Raw genomic sequence first — 4,944 nt, 5'->3', positions numbered from 1 at the left:
CAAATCAGCACCTGCTAAGGCCCAGCAGCCACATAGTAAATGAATGCAAGATCCATCTCCCCCCAGCTTGTCTCCAAAGGCTCCGGCAACTGCTCAGACCTCCACCCCATCACCAGGCACGTCGACCTTCTCAGAGCCTTTTGGACCACACTCAACCCTGAGTGCCTCCAGGCCACCAGAGCCCTTGCTTCCCCTAAAATGACCTGCACCCTGGCTACATATGCTTTTTCCTCCTTCACCACAGCCCCCTGTTCCCGTGGCCTCCTCTCCACCTCCACCCAGCTCCGGCCTGGCTGGATTTCAGTGTGGCTCCACAGTATGCCCCGTCCCCCCGAGCTGCCTTTTCCACAACCAGGGGCTGCCTTCTCCAACCAGGGTGATCTCCGGCTTTGGGTGCTCCAGTGATCCCATCTGGGACCTCTCCTGCTGGAGGGAGGCTGCCACCACCTGGGGCCTCTCCACCTGCTCACATGGCAAATCCCAGCAACAGCATCTTCCCGACCACCCCCCAGAGTATTCCTTCTGGGGAGACCCCACACCCAGGCAGATGGAGGTAGGTGCCTGCACATTCATCCACCCCGACATGCAGAAGCTGCTGGAAACTCTCATCACCAATAGAGCAGTGATGAAGATGTGGCAGGAGAAAGATAGGGGGCAGCAGACTACCTGCAGATGACATCACTGGGGAAGGAGTGGGACATCACGACTCTAAATCTCTTCTGGAATATGACAACCCAACCACAGCAGCTGCCTGGTCCTCAGCAGGTCTCTGACATCACGGCCATGGGGGACCAATTAGAGCAGAAATGCAGCCAGCTCTTCTGAGACCTCCCCTCTTTCAATAGTGAGTCCCTGGTGGCCATGGCCTGGGTTTCTAGAAACCCTTCCTCACAGAATGCACACTCTGAACCATTGGATAAAGCCTCCAATTCTCTTCCAGGTGAACCTGAAGTTGAGGCATCCTCACAGCTTTCCCAGGCACAACTCCAGCCCCACACATGGCCCAGCCCCAACCTTTCACTTCAACCTGGCCCCAGTCCCAGCCCCCCGCTCTGGTTGGGATCCAGATGCAGGCCAACTTCTCACCCCCATGCCAAGCCTACCATGCTCTTCTCCACCCCAGATTAGGGTCTGTGGAGCATCTTGCCATACATCCCAGGAGAGGACAGTCTGTCAACCCCACTGGAAAGGAGTATCTTGAATGGCCCTTGCAGAAGTGACCAAACTGGAAGAGAGTTTTTTCCCTTTCTCCTCAAAAAGTCTCAGGCTGTCCTGAGCCAGCCCACTGACCACCTTTGCAAGGAAAGGCCAGCCTCCCAGAGCCCTAAGTCAGTCCCCATCCTTCCCAGGGTTGCCACCATCCCTAAGCTCCCAGAGCACCAGTGGCAAGGAAGTAGTGCCATGCACCAGCAGCAGTCCTGTGGCCCTCCCAGCAGATTCCGTCTGGAGACATGCTGCAGCCTGAGGGGGAATTCCCAGGGAAAACCCAGAGTCAGGCTGAAGACACACAGCGGGCCCTTTTGCCCTCCCAGGCTTCTGAATTTGAAGAAAAGGCCAGGAATGATATGCAGAAGACAGGGCTCAGGAGCTCTGGAAGGTTCTCTGGGAAGAGGTGCTTAGGGTCCAAACTAGAGCCACAACCAAGCCAGGATCACGGAACAGGAAGGACTTCAGCGAAGGTTCTGGAGAAAGACGAGGAGGAGGCAGAAGGTGACTTCAGGAAGCCCTGGAAGTACCAATCAGTAAGTTCCACACCCAGGGACCCAGACAGGAAGCATTTGGAAAACAAGCTGCAGGTCCATCTGGACAGGAAGGTGGGGGAGATCAAGGAGAGCTGGATTCCCGTGTCTGTGTATTGCTCCTGGTTCATGGCCAAATGTGCTGTTCCCAAGTTTGCCACCCACAGGAAACCGAGGAAGCTGGCATCCTGGAGGAGTGGGAAAGCCCGCGTGAACACCTCCCAGGAACTTTCCTTCCTTCATCCCTGCACCCGGCAGATGCTGGAAGCACATCTTTTCAGGTTCCGTGTGAGGCACAGGTGGGGTCCAGACCTCTAGTCCCTGGGGTCCATAAATATCCAGGCAGGTGAGGCTCAGCCCCCACTGCTCCCACACTCCACCTTTTCTCTCTGGGCCTCCTTGGAATCTCGGGTTGAATCTATAGCCAAGGTTGCCATTTTATTGAGAAAACCTCCCCAGAATGGTCCAGGAGACAACAGAACAACAGGCAAGTCAGTCCCCACTGTGAGTTGCCCTGTCCCTGCCCCACCACCTGAGCAGGAGGAAGGCCAGAGGCCTCCAAGAGGGTCCCAGTCAGCTGACACCCATGAGCAATCAGAGGCCTCTCTGACTGGACAGGAGGACAGGGCGTCCTCTCGGTCCCCCATGTGCAGCATTGTAGGCAGAACCTGGTGGAGCAGGACTGTCCTGGGGTCCAGGAAACCCAACCTTGAGGGGAGTGTGGATTCAGAAATGGCTGGGAATGAGGCATAACTTGAGATTGAGAGCATGTCCCCAGGAGACCCCTGTCATAGTAGAGCCCTGCAAGAGCTCAGCATAGGGTCCCAGTGGGCGAGGACCAGAGATGCCCTGGAGGCACTGGAGGCTGAGGAGGAGAAGCCCCGTACTTGGGAAGCCACCTTGGGAGCCAGTGTGAGGGCAAGTTTGGGAAGTGTTCAGGTGCATCTGAGGAGCACAGGAACTCTGGGGAACACTAGTAACCTCTCAGTGTCTACAATCTGTGTTGCTCAGAATCCAGGGCAGCTGTGTCTGAAAGCACAGGTGGTCAGTGAGATTACACTCTCAGTGCAGGTAGACAGAGCAGAGCTACCAGGCCATATCTCCAGCATCCTCCTCCAGGAGGGTCCCACAGGCCTGTGCCTTCAGGCTGCCACATGGATATGCTCCCAGTCACAGACAGGCCACCCACTCAGGACCCACTCTCCACCTCCCAGAATGTGTCCAGTAGGAACACGAAAGCTTGCCAGTGGCCATGTGCCCTCCTGTGGAAGGGAGGGGACAGACTGGGGCAGCAGGAGCCTGTGAGCCCAAAAGTGAAGGCCCCACAGAAGAGTCAGAAGACGCTGGGCTCTGTGGACAAGGGCGAAGCCCACAGAAGGCCCAGACCAGGGCAGCAGGGACACAGGTCCAAGGGACCCAGGACCTCCAAATCCAATGGGAGGAGCCGCTCTGCTCACACCGGGGAAATAGGAGACAAACAAGGAAGGAAATACAACCAGCCTCAGTCGGAGGAGAGACAGGCACCACCAGAAAGCAACATCCAGAGAAAGATCAGTCACAGTCCACAGGGTCTACACACCAGGAAAAGAGGTGCAGGGCAGGAAGACGTCCTGCAGAAAGGCAAGCCTGGGGCAGATGCTGTCCAGAGCTGGAGGTCTGGCCCACCAAGGTTGTTTATGGACAACATGGCTGATGAAGCCCAGGCCATCATCAAAGTTGTGGGTCAAATCCTGGTGGACAAACTGAGGCTTCAGCAGGGACGTGGTCCCTCAGAAGTTAATCGCCACAAAGGCGACCTCCATGCCCAGGAGAATGTGCCTTCCTGCTGCCACGGGAGTCACTACCACCAGGAACATAACAGAGAGATGAGAGCCCTGGCCTGCAGCCCCAAAGCCACCCCCAAGGGCCACAACTGTCCTGTCAAAAACAAGGGCATCAGAGACAGAGACAGCAGATGGGCCCGACCTCCCAGGGAGACTATGTCCCAGCTGGTCCCCAACACCACAGGCCACGAGTGGCAAGCACCTCCGGTGGCCCCATCCACAGCCACAGGAACTGAGGTCTACACAGATGGGTCTTGCTTCCTGAACCAGCTCAGGCTTCTCACACCTCTCCTGGGAGAGTCAGGGGGCTCTACTCAAATAACACTGGACACCTACACAACAAACCTGTCCTGAATAGGCGATCACAGTTCCCATGTGTTTCTGACTTCCACGGAGAAGTTCCCAATATACCTGCTTTCCCTGCAGAGGTGGTGGCTTCTGTCTGTGCCACGCTAGAGCACAGGAAAGGGCTCTGTGTCAGCTCCTCCTGAGTATGGCTCCCAGAATGACTGGGCCAGGAGGAGGCTGACAAGGACCTGGAGGACCCCCTGTTCTCCCTGTCCCCACATTGAGTCTGGTTTCCAAACTGGATCATGACTCAGAGCCTTCAGGACATGTAAGGACAGCAAACCCTTTGGAGATCCCACCTGCACTCTGGCTTACTGCATCCCCGCATCCCCAGTTCTAAGGTGATTTCTGTGCTGCTGTAGGGGCTGGGTCTGCAGGAGTCTCACGGACTGGGGTGGTGGTAGGCTCCAGGAGTGATGGATCCCAGAAACCTCCCTGCCCCACAGTAGCCTGGGAATGTGGGGGTGTCTTGTGCTGGCCTGGGTCAGAGGCAGGACTACTCTTTCTGGGATCTCCTGGTGGGGAAGAGACGACACCCTCCCCAGACCCTTTCCTGCCTGCTGAGTTCTGGGATGGACTGGGGCCCCGCCAGCACTTGGCTCGGTCTTGGGTTCTTGTCTGGTGTCCCCTGCCTCACTCCCCAGAGCCCTCTCCCAGCCCACTAGTGTGGGGTGTCTGTTTCAGGAGGCACCCAGGGCTGCTGCCTGATCCTCTGGTGGGACTCTGTGGTCAGGAACCACAGGAGGAGACCTTAGGGCCCAGGGTGAAAGGTGGGAGAAGAATTAGGTAATACGGGCATAAGTTTGCAAGTGCAGGATCCTCAAGCTGCCCATAGCTGTAACCAGGGTCCTCGCAGTGTGGTGACCATTACAAGCAAAAGTGGTCAGTGCCACTGCTGGGGGAGGGGAACCCAGAAGGCAAGGGTTGGCCTGGGTTAAAAAGCACATCTATGGTTCCAGGCCCAGGGGCTTGCAGGGGACACACTGGGGCTCAGAGAATCTGGTCATATGGTTGGCAGGGACAGTACTCACAGG

The 4,944-nt window shown here is 56.9% G+C and overlaps 1 pseudogene; it reads left to right on the top strand.

The window, feature by feature from the left end:
- Positions 1-205: 205 nt before the first annotated feature.
- LOC139358856 (spermatogenesis-associated protein 31E1-like) lies at positions 206-3,896 on the top strand (annotated as a pseudogene).
- Positions 3,897-4,944: the final 1,048 nt, after the last annotated feature.

This window comes from Macaca nemestrina, chromosome 15 (assembly GCF_043159975.1).
Source record: "Macaca nemestrina isolate mMacNem1 chromosome 15, mMacNem.hap1, whole genome shotgun sequence".
Classification (NCBI taxonomy): domain Eukaryota; kingdom Metazoa; phylum Chordata; class Mammalia; order Primates; family Cercopithecidae; genus Macaca; species Macaca nemestrina.
The sequence above is the reverse complement of the archived record's forward strand: the minus strand, read 5'-3'. Positions and strand labels throughout refer to the sequence as shown.